This window comes from Phycodurus eques, chromosome 10 (assembly GCF_024500275.1).
Source record: "Phycodurus eques isolate BA_2022a chromosome 10, UOR_Pequ_1.1, whole genome shotgun sequence".
NCBI lineage: Eukaryota > Metazoa > Chordata > Actinopteri > Syngnathiformes > Syngnathidae > Phycodurus > Phycodurus eques.
This window is the reverse complement of record NC_084534.1, coordinates 5,759,585-5,784,430: the sequence shown is the minus strand read 5'-3', so window position 1 is coordinate 5,784,430 and position 24,846 is coordinate 5,759,585. Positions and strand designations below refer to the sequence as shown.

Genomic DNA, 24,846 nt, shown 5'->3' with positions numbered 1-24,846 from the left:
GTTGAAGAAGGGTTCAGAGTTGTAGCAGAGTAGAAACAGAACAGCCAAAGTCAAGTCAATGTATCATTGTACCTACTGCGCTTCCTAGTGGATCCACTGGGCATTACAGCACAACCGGGTGGAACCACTCGGCATTACAGGACAAGGTCAAAGGAATATAGTCATGATTTTGATATGATGATTTGATTTGGGTGATTCTGTTCCAATCTTTGGCGGGGCGGATTGAAATGATCAACAGGCCGGATGTGGCCCGCGAGCCGTAGTTTGCCCACCCCTGTCCTAACACCTCCTCTGGCTTTACTAGTACCATTTGGTAAAAAGCAGCCCCACACAATCATGTTCCCACCTGCGAACTTCACTGTTGGTATGGTGTTTTTAGGGTGATGTGCAGTGCCATTTCTCTTCCAAACGTTGTGTGCATGATGGCTTCCAAACAGTTACCTTTTGCTCTCATCCGACCAGACTATATTCTCCCATTATTTAACTGGCTTGTCCAAATGTTGTTCAGCAAACTTTAAACGAGCTTTAACATGCTTCTTTTTCATTGATGGGGTCTTGTGTGGTGAGCGTGCATACAGGCCATGGTGGCAGAGTGCATTACTCACTGTTTTCCTTGTGACAACAGTACCTGCTAATTCCAGGTCTTTTTGAAGCTCTCCACAGGTTGTCCTTGGTTCTTGGACAACTCTTCTGATTATTCTTTGCACTCCTCTGTCAGAAATCTTTCTAGGAGCACCTGATTGAGGCAAATTCATGGTGGTATGATTGGCTTTCCACTTACGTATTATGGCCCCAACCGTGCTCACTGGAACGTTCAGAAGTTTAGATATGCGCCTGTAACCAATGCCATCGTTATATTTGGCAACAATTAGTTTGGGATGGTCTTGAGACAGGTCTCTGCTCTTACCCATCATGAGATGTGTCTTGACTCACACCTTGGCAATGAGACCTTTTTGTAGGCCATCAATTAGGACTGAACCAGCTGTTTTTAATTTGCACTGACAAGGGGCTGGATTGCTGTTTGATTATTGATAGATTTTAGGTGTCGTCTTGGCTTTCCATGCCTTTTTGCACCTCCCTTTCTTCAACAGTTCCATACTTTTTCTGTCTCATTGCACATTTTTAGATTTCTTTTGTAATTTCAGAGTTTATTTGTTCTACTTTGTATGTATGTATTACTTGGGTTTCAACTGCTGTAAAAATACATACACACACACACACACACACACATTGCACACACACACTTTCCAAAAAAATAGAATATCATGAAAAAGTTTATTTCCATAATTCCATTCAAAAAGTGAAACTTTCATAGTTTCATAGATTATAGATTCAGGGCCCACAATTTAAAAAATGTGTTTATTTTTACATAATTTGAGCTTCCAGCTCATAAAACCCATGAAATCAGGAATTCAAAAACATTACAATACTGTAAAGAAATCCCCATTTACTACTCAGTTTTTGTAGGAAAAAAAAAAAAGAAATTAAGGCCACATTGAATCAATCAAAATGGTACTTTCAAAACAATGTTAATCTTCAATACTTGGTTGGGAGTCCGTTTGCTTTAATCACTGCCAGTCAAGCACTGTGATGGCATGGGCATCAAACCAGGTTTTGGTGCTTCTGGCGGTATGGGCAGGGGCCAGGTCCTGCTGGAAGATGAAATCTGCATCTCCATACAGATCCTCAAAAGAGGGAATCATGAAGTCCTCTAAAACATTCTGGTAGACTGTTGGGGTGACCTTGGATTTAAGAAATCTGAGTTTCCCAACACCTGGACTGCACCGTAAATCATGACTGACTGTGGATATTTCACACTGGACCTCAAGCAGCTTGAGTTCTGTTCTTCACCTGTCTTCCTCCAAACCCCTTGGACTTTGATTCCCAAATTAAAGGTACACTTTACTTTCATCGGAAAAGAACACCTTGGACCACTGGCCAACAGTTCAGTCCTCCTTCTCCTTGGCCCAGTTGAGACTCTTCCTACGTAGGCTCAGGCTCAGAAGTGGCTTGACCCGAGGTACCCAACAGTTGTAGCCCATCTTCAATTGCGTCTGAATCTGATGGTTTTTGAAGCTGTGACTCCCGCCTCATTTCACTCTTTCTGGATCTCTGCTAGATTCTTGAATTTTCTCTGTTTGATAATCTGCTGAAGCCCACAGTCATCTCTTTTGCTGGTGCATCTTTTCCTGCAACATTTTGTCCTTCCACTGGACTTTCTATTGATATGTTTGGACACAGCACTCTGTGAACAGCCAGCCTCCTTAGCTATGAAACTTTGTGTCTTACCCATTCTATGGAGGGTATCAATGATGGTCTTCTGGCCAGTTGTCAAGTCTGCAGTCTTCCCCAAGTTGAACCCAAGTGAGACAATTGAACCCAACTGAAGCAATTTAATGACACCTGGGGAAACCTGTGCAGGTACTTTGAGTTTAGTAGATGATTTTTGTCAGACGCTCAGTGTAAAACATTTATGGCCTGCAAAATTAGGGCTGATTTCTTCAGAGTATTCTAACTTTTTGAATTCCCGATTTCATGCATTTTATGAGCTGGAATACCAAATTATGTAAAAAATAAACACATAAATTCTTGAAATTGTTTAAATTGTGGGCCCTGAACCTATAATCTATGAAGATTTAACGTTTTGAAAGACCTGACATGGATTTCTGCATTTTAATAGTGTCAATTTTTAATAACTTTTTCTTCTCTTTTTTTTCTTCTTATTTTATGCTTTCTTTTTAAAGCAGCACTTGTCAGGAGGATGTGTCCCACTCAGCTGCAAAAGACAATATACAGTGGCACTAACACAAGGACATAGTTCATCATGACATTTTCTGCAATTCCCAACTGATTAGGGTCATTATGTTGGAGGCCTGATTTATGTTGTCATTTCCTCTCACCGAGCCTGCATCAATGAATCTTAATGAATTGGTAAATAAGGGTGAAGATTATACTGTGTGACACTGAAACATTTCTCACCCTCAACTGACTAGATTTATGTGGCCAATTAGAGACTAACAGAAAATTGTTCAGCATAAAAATTATATTCTTTATGATATAAAAATGCTGGAAGAGTGTCAATGAAGGGCGATTGTGATACTAGTGAAAAAGTCCATAAACCATCCTGCCTCATCAAGGCACTTTTATGAATGCATCAGGAAGTGCCATGAAAAAGTATTTGCCCCTACCTTATTTCAGATTTTGTAATGCATATTTATCACAATTAAATGTTTCAGATCATCAAACTAATGTTCTTCTAAATTATAATTGTATTTATTAAGGGGGTAAAAAATCTAAATCTTTCTGGCCCTTTGTGAAACAGTAATTGCCCCCTGAACCTAATAAATATTTGTGCCACTCTTGGCAGCAATAACTAAAATCAAGCGCTTGTGATACCTGTTGATGAGTCTTCCACATTGCTGTGAAGGTTTACTAGCTCACTCTTGTTCACAGAACTCTTTTAAACAGTCATATTGGAGGGTTTTTGAGCATGAACTGCCTATTTAAGGTCCTACCACAGAATCTGAATTGGATTCAAGATTTTGTGGTAGACACGAGAATTAATTTTTCCATTAATCACAGCAAGTCATTCAGTTCCTGCAGTAGCGAAGCATCCACAGACCATCACACTGCCAGCACAATGTTTGACTGTTGGCATGATGTTCTTTTTTTATCAAATGCTGAGTTATTTTTTAGGCCATATGTAATGGGCCACACGCATTCCAAAACATTTGTATTGTCAGTCAACAAAATATTTCTACAAAACTATTTGGGAAAATCAGGATATTTTCTTGGAAAATGTGAAACCCAGCCTTTGTATTCTTTGTATTTGTCAGCAAGAGGGTTTTGCCTTGGAATGTTCCGATGGATATTTTTGCTCAGTGTCTTTCTTATGGTTGAGTCAACAATAGAGACCTTAACTAAGGCCAGTGAGCCTTGTATTTTTTTAGGAATATTGTGCTGGGTTCTTTTGTGATCTCCTAGATGAGATGGTGTTGCACTCTTGGAGTAATTTTGGCTGGCTGACCACTCTTGGGCAGGTTCAGCACTGCTCCCAGTTTTCTAAATTTGTGGAGAATGGCTCTGACTGTGGTTTACCAGAGTCACAAAGCCTCGGACTTGGCTTTGTAACATATTTCAGACTGATGGATTTTTCAATAATATAAAAAAATGAATTTAGGAAAGGGGAAAATACCTTTTCATAGCACTGTACTGTGATTTGTATTTAGATTTTTTAAAGTAGGGGACATTAGGTACGGTTACAGAGGGGTATCGACCGGTACGAGTTCCCACAAGGAACATAAGGTAAGTGTAATGTATTTTATGGTTTTCCATCAATTTGTTGTTTATATGCAATAATATGAGACGATTAACCATTTATACGGTTCCACAGTCATAATGCCCCTCTGAGGGGAATCGTGACTACAACGTGGTCCGCAACAAAAAAATTTGTTTGACACACCTGGTCTAGCAGGAAACCGCATTACAGCAGAGAGGAACCAGCTTCAAACCACATATTAGCAATAACATAAGTGAATATAAACAAGAAACAGGTACACAAGTAAGCACCCACTGCCAACATCCATAAACCGGAAAGTAATTGATATGTTACCAAACTATGTCACCACATGGTGTTTAGTTAATTATTAAATATTTTAATTTTATTGTACATTAATTTGGTTATTTGATCATGTTACTTTCTTGGAGAATTTTATCACAGCAGTTTGCATTTTTCTATGTTTCATATTAAAGCAATTAAATCTGTTCCAAGTTACATAAAAGATAACCCATTTTACATTTTTCTTTTTGTTCTACTTCTGTACTGAATGTGAACTAAGCACAATGCTAAAATCAAGGTCGGTGCCAAACCTTGCTTTTTAGCGTACCGTTACATCCCGAAAAAAAACTGATATGAATATTAAAAAAATTGTACTAGCTTCTTTCCTATGCACAACTAGTACATAACACAGACTACAACAATTTAATCTATTGATTTCCTGGACATGATAGCATCCACTGTGGATAAAAAAAATGGTGATGACAGAGCATGCCTTTCTGTCAGTACAAAGTATGAAGAGTTGCTAGCTTATTAAAATGAACTTCTTAAAAGAGCACTTAGCTGGCTTTATGTACTACATATTGTGACTAGATTTAGTACGGGAAGCAGCTGTCGACATCAAACAAGCTGGCCTGCTATTAGGCACAAGGGCTGAGGGATGCTGTGTGAAAAGGAGTGGAAAATTAAAGCTGAAGCAACACAGGAAAGGGCTTAATTTACTGGCATGTACAGTATGCAAATGAGATTACTCTCAGCTTAACTGCATCATTTATGTCCATAATAACACCATCATCATTACAGGGCTCAAATTAAATTACATTGTAATTAGCATATCAAAGTGATTGGTTGAAGTTGAAAACAAACACCTAGTTTTGTTCATCGGTAACATCGGTAATCACCATGTACAACAGAACGAATACATCCAAAACATACAGTATATGCGTTTCAAAAAGGAGGGTGGGGGGTGGGATATTCCTCCTAAATGACAGGTCTCTCTCAGTGTATGTGCTTGCAAGAGAGTATAGCTGGATGTGGGTATTTTACCTGCAGAGCTCCACACACTCAGAATATATTTCCCAAACTCCAGGAGATCAAAGATCCAATTTCCCACACTTGCCACTTCAAAAAACTCATCAATAAAATACAAATCACTTCATGCATGATTTTGAGAATACAGTCACCGTCAAAGGCTTAGAGTGACTTCCATATCATTAAAAAACACCACAGCTCTGACTGTCATGACTGCTGAAAGTCCAAATGAACTTCAGCGTCGACATTTTTGCCGTCAGACTTATCCTGTGAGTGTTCTTTGATAAACGTGGAGTGTTTCAATTTAAGCACTACGGCTTAGATACCACTGCCTTCCTTGCAAATCACAGAAACTGCGCCAAAATAAAAATCACTTTTTTTATGTTATCTCCAATGTTGCCATTAGTGATAAATTGCCAGTTTCTTACATTTTTCTTCCCACCACCTTCTAGACTCATGGATAGCTTGCTTTTCCAAACTTTTCCCCATATTGGAAAACATGAACAAACTCAAACAAAAAAAAACAAAAAAAAAAAGAAACAAATTATCAGAAATGCACGAAAATTTTCAAGATGGAGCATTCTTTTCTATTCATTAAGAAAGCCATTAAAATACCTTATTCCTTACAAGTATGTAAAAGATGCGCCTTTCAAGGTAAAGCTAGAGCAAATCCCCTCCATCAGCTAATGACGGCACTCATTACACAGAGAAGCTGGCTAATGAAGGCACAGTCGCTGCCCTCACCCCTCACCCCACATAAAGCCCAATGAAATGCTAATATCTCACTTCTAATTAAAGGATTTGAAGTCCAAATGCACCTCCACAACTAATAGTGGACTCTTTTTTTTTTTTTAACGTGTATATTAAAAAAAAAAACACCACCGAGAGATGTGCTTAGCAGCATTTCATTAATTAATATTTAAAAATCCCACTCGTGCTGCATTTACTTTCGTCCTTCATTCTCTCCTTGAGTTATGAGTAGGCATGCCACTAAGGTTTCTGTAACTAATTTAAGGTGCACATAGTGTGATTTGACAAATTAAAACACAGCACAATATTTCACATTTAAGGAAATCGGGGAAAATTAATTGCTAGTATTGGTTGAACTACATCTGCATAACTTTACAGTGTTTACAAACTCTTTGGCTGTAAATATGTTTACAAGCGTTAGCTGTGTTTCTCAGAAAGTGACCTTGAGGTCTTCCACAAAGTTCATTAACATCAAATAAAGGTAAATGCCATCTGCCTATCACGTACTGCATGTGTAACAACAACAGAGTGAACTTTACTTACTGTGTTTTTTCAGTTTTATTTTAAAGCAAACAAGTGGATACATAAGCATAGTGCATACCATGCTTAACGCAGCCGTGGCCTAATGGTTAAGTTTATCACCTGCCACCTTGGGAGACCTAGGTCCAAGACCCCAACCGGACCATCCGCCAACATCCCCGGGACTTACAGCTGCGGTGTCCTTGAGCAAGACACTGATAACCCGAAATGCTCGCTGGGCGCTTCAGCTCCCCCCTGCTCCAGTGTGTTCTACTAAGAAGTGTGTGTGTGATGGGTAAAATGCAGAGAACAAATTTCGTGTGCATGCATGCATGTTCATGACAATAAAGGTGATTATTCTTCTTCTTAACTACCAGTTTGCTTTAGGACCAAAAACAGCTAAAACCCTTAATTACCTACAAACAGAAATTTGCCCTATATAAAGTTAACAGAATAATATACTGCTTTTGTTTACAAGCTGATTTGGACGGACAACGGAGTGACACTTGGCAGTGGCTAGAATCCTGTTTTATAGCAGTTTATCTTACAGACTGAAATAATGGCCATAGCCACCTACAAGGACCCAGAGCTCACCTGAGACTTACTTCACATTTACATTATGTGAGATGAAGGGACACAGATGCACAAACTGGCAAACAAATGCAAGGTTACGTTATCACAAAAGACAAAGCAGACAAACAAATTCGAGAAAATTTTAATCTGTAACAAAATACTTCTGTAATACCATCAAAGATAACCAGCAATAGTGATTAATCTGGATATTCCAATCCCTAATAGGATGATATTTGTTCCTACTCAAGTCAATCTGGTCAACACAATCCACAACAACAGCAGCATCATAAAGTGTGGAAGTTGAAATTTCATATCACAATTATAGTGGCCAAGATTATCAGTATTTGCAGGATGATAAAATTATAAAAATACACAGAAATACACTTTAGAAAGTAGGGGTGTCCGATCCAATCTTTGTGATCGGAAGTCGGTCTGATGTCAGCAAACAAACGAGTATCAGATCGGATCGGACTGTATCTAAAATATGAAATTTTACCACTCACTCACTTATACAAGCAGTCCATTCCATGCTACGCATACAGAGTCCACGTGATCACAACAGGTTGTTAGGGTGCTAACATAGTAGCAAGCAGTAAGAGTGAATCGTGTTTGCTTAAAGTTATTGGCACTCCAGTTGAAGTTCACTGTAAAACTAAACACACATAAAAATAATTACACCTATTAAATGTTAAAATAAATCACAGACTTCAAAAAAATTGCTACCTCAATGCTAACACACGAATGAAAAACACCACTGACGAGCTAACGCAAATTAGCATCGAACTTGCGAAACATATCTCTCAAAATAATGACTATTGCTACACAAATGCTGTACAAACACAAAGAGGCAATATCATACTCTCGGGCATATAATCTTCAAACTCTGTGAAAAATGTGTTTTATTAAAAAATAACTGATCGTGACACTACTTTCTTTGCTACTGCAAGTGTGTATCTCATTGCGTGCACCACCCTGCCCTCTCAGAGGTTAAGACGTGTACAGCAATTACTTTATGTAACCCATTGGTTAATAAAAAATGGGTCAATTTTTCTCATACCTATTGTTCCTGATTATGTTCTCTGTTTGAGTAGTTATCACTTGATGAAGCCTTTTCTAACATTTTATACTACAGAATAAGCAAATTATGTATGATTATTGCTGAAATCGGATCGGACCAATATCGGTACGGCCAAAAGGCAAGGCTTCAATGTCGGGATCAGATCGGAAGTAAAAACATCCCAACTATAAAGCATTGCAACATTTGTTTCAATACAAAACATAAAATCAGCAACCCTATACACTTTTTACATCTTGAAAATTGAAAACAACAGCAACCGAAATTAATTTTGATGCAGCCAAGAAACCACAAAATGTAAAATTGCTAAAACACTAACTGTTATATTTAACCAACCACAAACTTGCCTTAGTGTACAATCTTCAGTGAGACCAAGTATTTTCCCAGGGATTCTCTGGCTCTACACTGTGTAAATCATGCCGTATGACCTTATACATTCCACATGGTCTGCGCTCCCATTCATCCACAGGCACAGATAATGCTGAGCAAATATCATAAACGTGAGGATTTTAGGATTTAAGTGAGCTTGCCATCTACCTCCACCAGCTGGGGAAAAGAAACCCTATGCATCTGATAAACCCCTATTTCTTCTGCCAGATAAAGGCTGCTGACCTCTTTGCCAAAAACCCAGTAATAGTATTCTCAATAGATTGCACTGATAAAGACAGACCGCCATGGGACCTGATTGGTCATATTTTATCAGGTTTTACCTTTAACACTGATCATACAAAACAATGTCTGAAGATTTGAAAACACAACAAACCCAATTCAAACCAATAATGTTGTTTGAGTTTAATCAAGCTAATTATCTGCAACAAGAAAGAGCAGGTGTGTGTATCTAAATACATAAATAAATAAATACAGTATATGACATTTCTTTTCGTCCATGAGTTTCACTGAAGCTTCATTAAGATCCTGTAAGCATCAATTGATGAACAGCATCAACTTTCGGGCCAGGATATGACTTGCAGCTGAGGTGTGCTGTGCCTTCATGGTGGGGAGAGAAACCGCTACTTTAACAGCATAGCAACCCCTTCTACTAAATAACAAGCAAACAGAGAACGTATCAGTCAATCTACACATAGCTAACACCAAACCATGGACAGAGATCAACAGAGAGAGAGAGAGAGAGAGAGAAATATAGCCAGAGAAAAAAGCAAGAAAGACAAGGGGGAAGACAGAAGTGGACATCTCACAATGGAGAGTGGTTACACAGGGGAGCCACAGTCAAACAAAAAGGAAGGCCAAGTACTGTAAGACCATGAAAGTCAGGCTATTTTGCCAAGCTGTGACATTCGTTGCGTATTGTCGAAGTGGCAGCTGAAAACATCTCCCTGTAAGGGCCTCTCGGATTTGCTGTGGCCAGCTTTGACAAGGGGGTAATCATATTAGGATATGTATGGTCAAGTAAACAATAACATTGTTGCAACCGGGTGGAAATGTTTCAGCTAATGGTCATTCCAGTTTTCATTGCATCAACAGGGCTGTTTTTCTAGTTAGTCAGAGAGACTCTTTTTCAAATGAACTCCAAAGAAAAAAAGAAATCAATTCAAAACAGTCTCATCCTTTCATGTGATTAAATAAATTCAAATTGTATTTACATTTACCCATTAGTCACATGCAAACTACATTCTGCATTGAATTGTATTGGCTGATAGTAAAACAAAATGTACAATGGTTTTGATCATTAACAAGAAATATATTTGAACACTTTAGACAAAAGCAAAAGGATAACATTTGTCTTCTCCAAATGCTGGCTGTTTTTAACTCCATCTCAATCTTATTCCTAACCTTGCATCACAATATACAATTTTGGGCTGAAATCACCTCATGAAGAACTCTCTACACTTAAAATGGTTTTGTCATGAATAACAATAGACTACTAAATGTCAGTAGAAACAGTCAAAACCTAAAGTACAAAAGTGTACCTTCACTAGTGGGTGTTAAGGACATTATTATTACTATTGTTATTATTTAGCAGTTAAGACAACACATCTGCAGTGTGGCTACCTTCAACTGACTGAATCTATCTCACACAAATATGTTCAGCTGGTGGTAGCTGGTTGATATTATCCTTGTCCTTGTCAATACAGGTGTGAGACCAAGAGTGTAAATGGCCTTTCTGATACTGATAGAAAAATAAATTGATCCTCACCAAATGCATTTTCCCTCCCAAAAAGAACTTTTCTTGAAGATGATCATATATATACAACAAAAATGAAATTCATTCTACCTTTCAATACACATATGAGCACCAAATCATACAGGAGGAAATGAGTAGGTGTTGACAAAACACCATGTTCAACTGAAAATGAAAAAGAAGAAAAAACGCTGTTTTGTTAGTTTACGCACCAGCTTTTTTTTTTTTTTTTTTTTTGCCTGAAAATGTATTTAGTTTAATGTATTTTATTTTCCAGGTCAAAACAGTAAAAGTTATAGAACATTGCAACATTTAACATTTGTCTGAAAGAATCTAAAATACCTGCAGTTGGGTTTTAAGAGGTACTCTTTGCAAGGGCAAAAACAGCACAACCAAAACAACCACATGGGTAGCTTTTTGTTTTGTGCTGCATTTGATCATGCATGTTCTGCAAACACTGCACTGCTACAGCAACTAGTGGGGTTGCGTTAGCCTGGATTTATTGTACACTGCAGGATGGAGTGCCCAATTCCACTGTTGCACCTGTATGCGAGTTACATCTACTTTCAAGTGACACATTTTTAATACAACTGCGTACATTTAGTGAAAATTTGAAACAGTGACAGGAGTAAACATATACACTTAGCTGATCTGGACAGATGGGTGAAATGCTAACCGTGGCAATATTCCACTAACCACCTTAGCCAAAATAATCTCTCTCCTTATTTAATGGTCTTTGTATCTCTAATGTCTCACATTTAGACTCTATAGAACGAAAGGGTCCAGATCATTGTGTATAATGCATTGTAAGTCAGTCACTAATTTAATGTTAGCAACATACTTATTATGTTTATAATTATATGTAACTGACCTTTCGTTCTCTCCATTATTTCACGCTTCTCTGTGAAGTCCCAGTTTAAATGCACTGCACGACGTATATTGATCTTTGGCCAAAAAAAGTCATAGCAATGATGATCTTTTCAGGTTGTTGAATTGTGGGCATTTCAGGTTGGTTTATACTTGCTACTAGAGGTTGATATACTAGTCGACTTGTAAACGTATTGACTTTACATCTCCACAACGATGTGTAGAGCGTGACGTCGACTTGGGGCTAATCATGGATTTTTGGCTTGAGGAGGTATAGCGGCTTGCAGCAACAGTTGAGTGCTCTGAATGAAGTCACCTTAATTGATGTAAACTGTCTTCTATTTCTGAATGCATGGCTTTGGTAAGTGAGGGAGGGCGAGTAAATGGGGAAAAAGAGACTTGAGAAGGATTTTGGATCATTTTTCCACCCACATTATCAAAATGGAAGGAGTGTATGGAATTATCCCACCGCACACAAAGAGGTCCTTGATTATTTTGCAACCAACGCAAATTCTCACCATGCAAAACCCACTCCTGTGGTGGGCTAAGAACGGTGGCAGGCTTCCCCGTTTGGCCAAGTTGTGTAAACACTACCTGGCTGTCCCAGCGGCAAGCACACCAAGACAGAGGAGTCTCAACTTATAAACTACACAGCAGACTGGCTCTGGCCATTCTTTGGGAAGTTTGCATGTCCTTGTTTTGCTCGCTTGATTAACCTGTGATTTGTTTAGGGTCTGCCTCTCGGCCTCAAGAAAAAAACATGGATTTTTTTTGGTTTCTGTTTTGTTTTTTAAACTCCTAAGAGTAGAAGCAATTAAAAAACAACCACAACAAAAAACAGCCAGGTCATCTGTGTGCTCAGCTGTTTCCTGCTCTGTATGTTGAGAATTTCACTAGCACAATCCAACGAGGGAGAAATCTATCACTATCGAACATTACTGGTTGGCTTGACTCTATAAACATTTCACAAATAAAAAAAGGTGCTAGCTTATTTTGCTTTTTTGAATTACTCCAACACCAACAACTTGGGTGCGACATCACTGTTCCTGACTTCTGAGTTCATTGGTACACGGCAGCAAGTTTACATGCTGGTGTGCTGTTCTAGAAGGATGCTGATGTATTATTAGGGTAAAGCATCAGATAACGAATGCAGCCAGCAGCAAGGTGAGGTTGTTTGGAAAGCTTTATGACATCTTATAATCTCAGTCAGGGACTGACGCAAGTTGTTGATTTGTGATTTTGCTTTAGTCTTCACTACATACAATATTTGTAAGACAATCATTCCAGCTTCCAAAGTGCCATATATTTGCTATGCCTGTCAGGGTTTTACACAATGGCAGCCGTGCTGAGAGAATAGATTAAGCTACTTAAAGCGCAGCAACAACACTGCGAGTGACAGAAGCGTTTCACTTTCTTGCCAGAATCACCCCCACGAGGCACTTTTGCTACAGTTGTTTATTATGTTCCAATCTAGGCATAAACGATTAAAGAGCTCCGTGGAATCAAAGTGTTATAAATGCATTGGAAAAACAGACGGCTGTAAATGCCACTGAATTAGAAGCTTACTAAGCCAAATACTAATACATAGCAATTTCAGTTTGATGCTGATATAAAGAAATTACATTTCAAAGCAAGCAGTAAATGCAGCAAAGTAAATTTAACTGAGGTTCTAAATATGCCCACAATCTTTGAATGGGAACGTTAACTCATTGTTTATTTTTACACACATGATATTTTTTTCTTTTTTTTAAGCCATCCAACCTAAGCATTGTAAATCCATCACGCATTTTTAAATGTTATCTGCATAGTATGACGTTTGACCTCATAATCAAACCAAAGCATTCATGTGTATCGTTTTGTTGGATATTGAGTCAATGCGGATATACTTACATGAAACTGGTTAATAGGAATGGAAATTTTCCTCACATAAACAATACATATAAACACAATTTGTTATACAAAACATCAACCATATCTCGAACAATTTAGAGGTTGAACCATAGAACAACAAAGCCTGTTTCCCTCAGCTGGTTACCTTTGTGGTTGACATTCTCACGTAACTGTGCTTGATTAATCTCAAAAAGTTAGTCAATATTGTTCAACATATTTTGTGTTTGTGAATCTGTGTGTGCTTGTGTGTGTGCTTGCGAATGTCTGTGTGTGTGGGTGTATGTGCGTCCTTGCATATATATATATATATATATATATATATATATATATACATATATATATGTATATATATATATATGTATATATACATATATATATATACATATATAGATGTATACATACATATGTATATACATATACATACATATATATATATATACATATATATATATATATACATATACATATATATATATATATATACACACACACGTGTATATATATATATATATATATATCAACACATATATATGTATATGATGTACATACACCCTATATACTGTATATACATACAGTGCCGTGAAAAAGTATTTTCATCGTTTCCGCACTTTAAGATCAAACAAATGTAAATATCAGCCAAATGTAACTCAAGTGAACTTAAAACGTTGTTTTTAAAGGGGAATTTCATTTACCTGGCTGGCCCTGTGTGAAAAAGTAAATGCCCCCAAAATAAATAACTGGTTGGGCCATCCTCAGCAGCAACAACCTAAATCAAGCATTTTCTACAACTGGCAAAGAGACTTTCCCATCTCTGTGGAGATATTTTGGCCCACTGTTCCTTTCAGAATTGTATGAATTCAGCAAAAATGGAGGGTTTTCGAGCATGAACGGCCTTTTTAAGGTCATGCCACTGCATTTCAATAGGATTCAAGTCTGGACTTTGACTAGGCCACTCCAAAACCTTCATTTTGTTTTTTTTAAGCCATCCAGAAGTTGACTTGCTGGTGTGTTTTGGATCATTATCCTGCTGCAGAACGCAAGTGCGGTTCAGCTTGAGGTCACAAACTGATTGTTGAATATTCCCCTTCAGATTTTCTGTTAAAGAGCAGAATTCATGGTTCCATCAATCAGAGGAAGTTGTCCAGGTCCTGAAGGAGAAATCAGCCCAAGACCATCACACTACCACCATCATCTTTGACTGTTAGTATGATGTTCTTTTTCTGAAATGCTGGGCTACATTCACACCAGATGTAACGAGACACACACCTTCCAAAAATTTAAAACGGTATCAATTCACTTCCATGTATCCGCAGACACACACCCTTAGGACTCTTTCACTGGGTCATGCACTTACTACGACAAATAACTCATGAATATTCAAATCACTTGTGTATCCCCTCACTTATACTCTGTCCTGTATACTTCTATAATTCACATAATTAATGCCACCACACTTCAGTTGTACAGTCGGGTTCACGACCCTTGTCCTGCATGCTTCTTATCCTGTCCTTGTCCTGTTCTATCTTGTCCTGTCCTTCCCTCACAGGGTGTACCACTACAGCCCCATGCAACACTCATATTTAATGTTTCATTGTTGTCGATAATGTAATGATTTACTTCTCTCATCTTGTTTACAATTAGTGCTTTGTCTTTTGTCTTTGTTTCTCTATCCCTTCTCGAAACTTTGTTCTGTTCGACTGATCAAGTCTGATTCTCAATAAACCTCAATTATAATACCACAGCGGAAGCTTAAAAACTCCACTGTGACACAGTAAAAGTGTTCCGGCATGAAAGGGATACAGATTTCCCATTCGGCTTGACCTATCAGCCGAACAGGACAAAATAAATAAATAAATAAATCTTTTTTGTGACTTGATTTTTTTCAGACAGTTTCTCTTCAAGTGATTTCTTCATTGAACAGGTCTGGAGGTAATCAGGCTTGGTTGAGTGTGATCAGTGAAAATTAACCAAAAATTGTGATGAGCCACAATTAATTCATGACTTAATAAGGAGGATAAGTACTTTTTCAAACAGGGCCAGGTAACTTAGAATAGTTGTTTTTCCCCTTAATAAACAAAAGCATTTAAAAAGAGCATTTCAAGTTCACTTGGGTTATATTACAAATGATGGTAAACCAAAGAGAAAATGGTAATGACACTAACATAATTCGATAATGAACGTTTACCCAATTGGAAAAGCAATACTAAAAGTTGCATTTACCTATTAAAAATAATCTACCTGTATATGACTTACTTTTCTCCTTACGTGACCATTACGTATATTAAAATGTTACTTAAAACAGTACCTCTACATTGTTTTAAGTTTTATAATGGCTAAATTTGGAATTAAATAAGTCTACGTAGTTCCATTATTTTGGGTCGAACATAAATTTGGCATATAGTAAAAAAAAAAATAAATATATATCAATGGATGCCTGTATTAGAAAAGACCAGAAAAGGAAAGTGGTATTAGATGTCCAGCATGGAGGGTCCAGCATGTCTAAGCCTTCAAAAGAGTTAAGGCAGCGAGTGTGGGCATTTTTCTCAATGCGACAGTGTCCTTTCACGCATTTGTGCATTTTAAGATTACGTCTCTCAAACACCAGGTGAACAAACTGGGCCTTTTTATTTTATGGAGCATTGTGTGCCTGTGGTCTGAAAACGCATTTCTCAAAATGGAGAATGACTTCTTGCACATTGCTGTGGAGACACCAAATATTAGGCCAAGTTTGAAAGTATTAAACTTAACACTTGGCATTGCCATCAGATGTGGGTATACAGTTGTACTTCGACAGGATGTGACATGACATTATGAAAATGAACAACACTGTCATCTTTTTTATCTTTATTTTCACTGTTAGTGGCTTTAATTAATAGATTTACATATAGTTAAAAAAAAAAAAAACGTTTGCCAGAAAAAGTTACACTGCAGGCAGCAAGGGCAGGGTGGACACAGTAACTCGTTTGAGGGGACTTTGCCCGTGAATGCCCCCCGTATGACGTGGATACTGTAAATAGATCAATGAAGCCAATCACTCCCGTGCAAATAGCTGACAAGCCCAAGTGTATGGCATGATGCTAGCTTTATTTAAACTGGGCCCTGATCCTTATTTTGGAAAGCACATCATTATTTAGTATTCAAATGACACAATTGAGCCTTGTACTCTGTCTTGTTGGTGAATGGCTGAACACTGGATACGGTGGAATCCAGCATATTCGCAATTCAGCATCCTATTCACAGATATTTTAGAATTTTTTTTTTAATGAGTATTTCTTTTTTATTTTTTCATAGAGTTATAATGGCCTACTGGCCGGTCTATTCAGCTGTGTGACTTACCCAAACGGTTTCTGTACACATGACAACATCACTGCATCACTTATTCAGGTAGGATGTATTGGGGAAAATCTCTTACCTTATTGAAGGTCTCGCTTATTCAAAGCAATCTTCTCTTCTAGTGTAGGTAAAACACTGAATGCCCCCTACACGAAAAAGATGGGGGTAAACTAAGGTAAAACTTAATTGTCAAAGCAACCAACTTGATTCCTTATTTTATAAATATATATATAAAGCTTTTGGGGCATCTCCCTTTGCAGTTCCTTATGTTTATCCTAATGTGAAGTTAAATACAACATTATACAAATCCTTGCATTTGTACCAAACTAGAACTGCATATATTGATTCCAACATATGAAATATGTGTGGGTAATTTGACAAAGAAATCATCACATACCAGAAAGAAATACCCAATCCCTAGTGGTTAATGCATTTTGCCAGTGTGTGATGCGTTTGACAGTACTGATGTGTTTGCACAAGAATTTCCCAACTGAGCACTCAACTCAAAAAAAGGGGAAAAATGAAGGAAACAAAATCATATTTTTATGGAAAACTTAAAAGTCACTGTGGGGTAAGATACCGGGTGCATTTGAATAAAAGCATTAAAGCGTATCCAAATACGGAGGGAGGGGGGGAAAAAACTCACCACCTAACCTTTTCCCCATTTTGTCATACATTTGTCAGTCAAAAGTGTGACCATGAATTTGGTATTTATCTAAATTAGACGTTTGAGCAAAAACACACCAACAAGAATCTATTACAGTATGTCCAAAACGAGTTAACAATAACAAAACCTGGATCATTCCGACCCATATACCCTATTATTGTGATGAATGATACTTCAATTAACACATCATCAGTTGAATCGTAAATCAATGGCAAGTGGTGACAAATGAAATGAATTAATTTCCAGCTTCAAACTACTAAACACCATTAATTCCCATCACCTGAAAGAGCCCTGTGAGCTAAATGAGTACATAACGCATAATATAAATTTAGAAAGATGTTCCATCATTTTAATGAAAGCAAATTGGTATTTGCTTCAGACAAACGAGCAACAACTGGATCCTGATAGTAATGGTATGCGTGTTCTCTGTGTACTGTAAAGACAACAGCGTAAGACCTAATGAGACCAAGATAATTGCCTCGAATTCAAACAGTAAAAGGCTGTAATGTTCCCATTTAGATCGGTAGGGGAGCAGGTAACACAGGGTGAGGATATCCAAGTGGATGTTGCATCACCCGGCTGAGGCAGAACATCACACACTCCGACATGGAAATTTTAGGGAATGGACCAAATTATTGTTGAGATAATTATCCCCCTAGGTGGGTTAGCTGAATGCTCTGTTAGACAAATAAATTACTAATATCAATCAAAATTCAACAAAGACAAAGGAGCACATTAAGATGTTGTTAATATGGTGCATTAAAAAATGTAAAAGATGGAACACAATCAGTGAGTGCAAAAGATTTGGTTATTTGGTGATCCAAATCAATTTGATGAAGAAAGTAGAGATGAACTATTGTGGTTCTATCTTGTGTTTACACAGTGCCGTGTAAAAGGGGGCGGGGGGGGGGGCAGACAGTGTAGTGGCCCCAGGCATCCACCTATACATTTTCCCTTGCAAGCGTTGTTAAGGAGGGACAATAAAACTTTGATCTGATCTCTCACCCACACCGCCCCCCGCCCCCACACCCCCTCGACAATCGGTTTTCGATGGTAATGGACAACTGTGTTAAAACTACAGCAGGTGCACACAGACTCATTAAACCCATAAACCTGTGAAGAGGACTTCTCTCTTTAGGAATGGGCAACAGCTTCACAATATGTTCTCTTGTCCCAGATTTCTAATCAATGGGAATTGCTTTGTTCTAAGGTTATATGCTTATATGTATTGATACCCCTCCAGAAATTAACCCTATCCCAACAATGGGCTCAAGGTCCTCTAATGGACAGGCTCTCATCACGTTTCACACTGTGCAGATAAAAAGATGAGAGCTCATGAATATTTACATTAAGTAAGATATTCCATTAATTTCTCTAAGCACTCTTGATACTGTCTGCGGTGGCTCATAAATGAACTTCACAAATCACCATCATATTAATTTATGCTAAAATCAATACCCCCTTTTACAGCCATTTCACTCCAGGAGTGGGGCGCCCATGTTACACCTCATCATTCTGTATGAACAACCTATTGGGGGGAAAGCGATCGGAAAATAAATAGGACAACTGCAACAGCAGAGAAGACGGCAACACTCATGGTCACGTACAGTATTATGTTAACATTGTCCAGTTCTGTAGACATAGAATTTTATTGCAGTGTAAAACCCACCATATAATGTTCGAATGTCCACCGATTTTGTAATATAAGTAACTTAAGTTGTAAAGCAGTAATCTTTGTAGAGCTGCCAACCAATAGAAATTCACTTCCACAACAATGTGTCCAAATTTGGTTGAATTTCCATATTTTCAAAATTATGTCAAAAACGTTACCACGGGACAGTTATTGCAGTATATTATGTAATAGGACAAACACAATTCTGCATACTGTTTAACTGCACAACATAATCATTACTCTATAATCGTAATTGTTAATAAATTGTGGCTTCGATATTTGTTATTTTAGTGCTTTTATTGCATCAACCTTGTAATGGCAGACACAGTTGTAGCCTGAATCAAAATATATGAGATTTTGACGTGCCATTGTCAAAAATATCCGTCTATGGATTAATTCGCCTTTACCAAGTCTGTTTTCATTAAATCAGATTAATCTGATCTCAAAAGTCAAGTAAAACGTAGCACTCTATTTTGCAACAAAACAAACAACACTGCTCATAGAATGAATTGGATAGTTGATGCATGGACAACAGTTTAGATTTCTATTTTGTGAATGTACTTGGATAGATGTCTTCTCTTGCATGCGATTTATATTATATACAGTATTTATATTTTCTGTATCCACTATTGTTACTGAAATGATGGAAATGTCCCCATTGTTTGACTAATAAAGGTTATTACAAATATTTTTTTATTCATATATTATATTTATTTAATATTTATTATTCATAATAATATACTTTTAACCTGACCCTGTTCTCAGATTACTTCTCCAATGACGCGTTAATTCATTTCCAGTTCAGAGGTCGCCTTGTGAGGCCGTGAATTACTCTACATTAATATCTCCAGACGCGTATTAAAGGTGCAGTGTGTAGTGTGGAAACAGCTAGCAAGATTTGAATGTAGCATCACTTCACTACTCCCTCCCTCTCCCCTCTGGCCGAATCCACGTCTCTCGCAGGCATCCACGTGCAAGTAGCTTGTAGCAGCATCTTTGCCATTTTCAATATGTCTTGTTAAAAAAATAAACAGATTTTGTCATATTGAATATAAGTGGAAAAGTCAATTGTGCGCATTATACATAGGTATAGAGGAAAATGGGGGGGGGGGGGGGGGAAACTCACATTTTAAAAATGTATGCCGCCATCAAGAGGTTATGAAAAAGTTGGATGCTTTTATTCCAATATACTAATTAGGATGCGTGCAGAGACAAAAAGATAACAACAGACAGAACAACAACCATCATTAATTTCTTTATGGTTATGTTTTGTTTAATGATAATGCCTTGTTTTCTCATTTACGAAATAAAAGTAGGGCTGTGAATTTAAAAATAAGAGCTAGTAAATGGAAAGTAAGAAGTGCTTAACTTCAGAATAATTGTTTGAAGAAAAAAAAACTAACAAAATACAGATAATACTTAATGCTTTGTGATATGGATAGAGGCAAAATCATGCATTGTAAAAATGCAATATACAAAGAAGGGTTTTCCAGAATTTTGAGGTCAACTTTTCAAATTGAACTGTTTCACTCTAATTTGAAGGCATTTTTTATGTAGAGAATATCACACACACACACACAAAAAACAATAATTCCCCAAAAGGCCATTTTTTCGGGGACACACACAAAAAAAAATTCCCCGCAACCCAATATTTGATTTTCAAAATTCTTAGTGCGCTGTTCTCAGGCTGAAGTGGCCATTACATATTCAGTATTTTGACATAGTCATTTTTGGGAAATCTGGTCATGTTGTTCTTTCTAGTTTCTCGTTGACAAGGGCACATACAGCAAATACACTGTACGTTGGCAGCATCATACGAAAGATAAGAAACAAGGACATTTAATGACAAACATTTACAGACTACCCACAATTTGTCTAGTTAATTTTTATTGTGTCTATGTGCGTCTGAGGGCCCTGTGAGAGCCCCAACTGTCCTGTTCAATCTTAAACAGACAAGAGCAAGCAGAACTTATGGGACATGGGGGGCACCTAAAATGAAGAACATACAGCATGTATAAGTATTGTAAACTAATATGTTTGGACTTCATCACATTTAAAAGAGAACACTAACAAATTGTTTGGCAATGTGAAGTTTTGATATCACTAATACAATAAACACTTGATAGAACTAATACTACACATAATGTATGCATTAATTAAGTAAACAACCAATTATTTACAAGCTGAAAATGATAGAATAGGATTCAAAGAATTTAAAGAAAAGCAGTCTATCTCAGTTTAATTTTCAAAATTAGGGTACAGTTGTAAAAGCCCGGCAGAATGTACTGTATGAAACAACAACACCTCAACCTTCAAGGAGCAGCATTAGATGAAGAGTGATATAAACAGCGCCAATGTGTTATTTTCTACTGATATGAACCTTTTAAATAGACCACAGGATGCTCGTAGGGGCTATGGGTAGAGAGACATTAGGTGAGGAGAATGAGGGACAAATTGTGGGGTCAGAGGAAGTACGAGACAACAGAGCACAAGTGAGACCTCAGGAAAGCAAACATGGTATTAGGTTTCAAAGACAAGGGGGGGGGAGACATGCATTCCATTGTTGAAGCCAATTATCAATGGAAAATAATAACAACAGATGGATCCAGAGCAGTCAACTTGTGCAGGAGCACCAAGGTGATGAAACACGAGAGTACTGTTGGGGGTGAGGGGAAGTAGGCTTTCTTGCACACAACACACAAACAAAACGCACGCATGCATACACGCACATACACCAGATGTGAATTTCCACAAGGACAGGTTAATATATGCACTGCTCTGTTTCCCCTACTTGTGCCGCACGCCTTTTGCGCCCGACGATGGCAGGGCAAACACCTCAATTTGTTAATGATGATGGTGTCTTGTCTCTGCAAAAATTAAGGCATATGTTACACACAAGACAAACAACCTCCTGAAATGGATTACCGTAATTTCTTGTGTATAATGCGCACCCATGTGTAACATGTAAAGTTGACCTTAAAATTCTGGAAAACCCATCTACCTACGTATAATGCATTTTTACAATGCACAATTTTGCTTCTACCCATATGATCAAAACAAAGTATTATCTGTATTTTGTTAGTTTTTTTTCAAAGAATTATTCTGAAGTTAAGCACTTTATTTGAACACATAAAACTTTTGTTTTATTTACTTGCTTTTATTTTGAAGTTCACAGCCTTACTTTTATTTACAAAATGAGAAAACACAGTTGTGCTCATATGTTTGATTACCCAGGCAGAATTTGTAAGATGGGTACAGTTCTTAAAAGAAAACATGAAGGACCAGGCGAAAGACATTTAATTTTATTTTAATGGGATAAATATCCATCAATCCATCCATTTTCTGAGCCGCTTCTCCTCACTAGGGTCGCGGGCATGCTGGAGCCTACCCAGCTATCATCGGGCAGGAGGCGGGGTACACCCTGAACTGGTTGCCAGCCAATCGCAGGGCACATACAAACAAACAACCATCCACACTCACATTCACACCTACGGGCAATTTAGAGTTGTCAATTAACCTACCATGCATGTTTTTGGGATGTGGGAGGAAACCGGAGTGCCTGGAGAAAACCCATGCAGGCACGGGGAGAACATGCAAACTCCACATAGGCGGGGCCGGGGATTGAACTCAGAACTCAGAACTGTGAGGCAGACGATCTAACCAGTCGTGCACCGTGCCGCCTGGAATAAATATATATATCCATCCATCCATCCATCCATCCATGCCGTCCATCCATCCATCCATGCCGTCTGGAATAAATATATATAATATAATAAAATTAAACTGACAAGCATTTCAGAAAACCATTATCACTAAACAAAACATAACCATGAAGAAATGAATGATAGTTGTTGTTCAGTCATCAGTCGTGTTTTAATAAAAAAACAATATTTCACAAATTCTGCCTGGGTATGTAAACTTATGAGCACAACTGTACATATATGCAGTATATGTACCCCTGTCATATTGGAATGAAATTGTCGGCTACACCTTTTTCATAACCTCTAGGTGGCGATGGCATATTGGATTGAAAGTGTACATTTCATAACCTCTAAATGGGGGCATACATTTATAACATTTTCTCCTATACTTATGTATAATGCGCACCATTGACGTTTGACAATTTGGGGGGAGGGGAGGGGTGCATTATACACGACAAATTACGGTATGTTTGAGTTCTGAGTGTCCACTGTTATCTTTTTGTCTCTGCAAGCATCCTAAGTAGTAGCAAATCGGGGATTTATTCTCTACTTTACTTTTTTTTAACACTTGACTATTAAAATGTTTTCTTAATTTTAATAAACCTACTATTGTTTGTGTTTGTATGTTTTGATTTGTACTTTATCGTTGGTCACCTTAATGGTTTGCTGTTACAGAGTCAGTGACGTAGAATTATGATTAAGTAATGATGGATGGTTTATTGATAGAATTAATGGTGTTTGTTAGCCCTTGGTGGGTACACGCCCAATTGAGTCCCATTGAAATGTATCCTGGAATTCCTTCTCTTTTCCAAATACGTACTTATCCCACGTCACAAGAGTTTTTCATGAAATCATCACAGACAAGCAGATGCAAATTAGGCAGACCTCAATGACTGACTTCATTCACAGATTTCCCATATCAGTCAGACTGACAGGCAACAGAGGTTGTTGTAAGTCAAAACAAAACTGATTCTCTGTGTCTTATCCAGGGTGGGAGATGTCTGCATATATCAGGATGAAATATATGCTCGCTTTCGAAAGGATCAGTCTAAAGCATAATTATCTCCCTATAGGCCTCAGTCACCAATAGCAGTATAGGGGAGGGAATTATAGTTTCTACTTGAAAAAGCTTTTTTTGTTCTTTTTCTGGCTCAAACGTGATGAGTTCATCAAATGATGTAAGAATTTATGGAGCTCCAAGTACAGCCAATTTCAGAGGCACGGAGTAAAAGGTTATGTGCAGAGCATGGACTCTTGCCATTAAAAGCTTGATTTGGGATCTTTTATAGGTAGCTACAAGCTCTAAAGGCTGACCCACACCAAGCGACGCGGCTGAACCAGACTGAACTGTCGTTCAGTGTACATGGTTTGACAACTGGTTTCATGAGTGCTGATCAGTCTGTCACTGCTGATTCAAAATTCGAATCGCCAGCAGATAACGTCGCAGCGCTAAGTGAAGTGCATTAGAATGAATGAAACAGAGTAGGAAGTATTTTTACTGTTACTAAACCTTTTCAAAGGATAGCATAAGAGTACTTTAACGGGGGGAAAAAAATCATCTGAAACGTCAAGATTTAATTAGCTTTTGAGAAATAATTGCCATTAGCAAATCCCATCAAGTAAGGTTGAGGCATTTTTTATGGTAAAAAAAAAATAATAATAATCTTAGTTTTGAACAATGAGGAGACGAAAGGTTTTCAAACAGGAACTGACAGGCCATCAGCCATTTTAGTGCACTGACACAGAGGTCGAGTTAATTAGACTATTGTCATTTTAATCAGGGCAGTTCAGTGGCCATCACTTCCTAAAAGAGCCAGAGGACTTAAAACGGCTGAGGGATTGTTGGGTATGTGTATGAATGTATGTGCATGTGTGTGTTGGGCCTGGGATGTCACCAATCTATGGGTTATGGAGTATGGGCTGGTTTTCTCACATGCTTAGAACATTAATGAGCTGGAGACACACCAAGGAAACAAAGGAGCCTGGAGGATCACCAGGGGAAACTACTCGCCTCTACTCTACTCATGTCTCTGTTCATTTGAAAATAATTTCAATATCAAATATTTGAAATA

At 37.8% G+C, this 24,846-nt stretch overlaps 1 protein-coding gene across 16 annotated transcripts in view; it reads right to left on the bottom strand.

Annotated features, from left to right (window-relative positions):
- The window catches only part of foxp1b (forkhead box P1b), a 227,866-nt gene that overhangs the window by 125,608 nt on the left and 77,412 nt on the right, over positions 1 to 24,846 (bottom strand). For 13 of the 16 annotated variants that reach the window (XR_009769307.1, XM_061687387.1, XM_061687388.1 and 10 more), the window contains one exon: positions 16,814 to 16,880. The exons of the other annotated variants lie outside the window; for them this stretch is intronic. The gene's annotated coding sequence lies outside the window, so the exon portion shown is untranslated. The remainder of the gene's footprint in view (positions 1 to 16,813; positions 16,881 to 24,846) is intronic. 16 annotated transcript variants of the gene reach the window in all.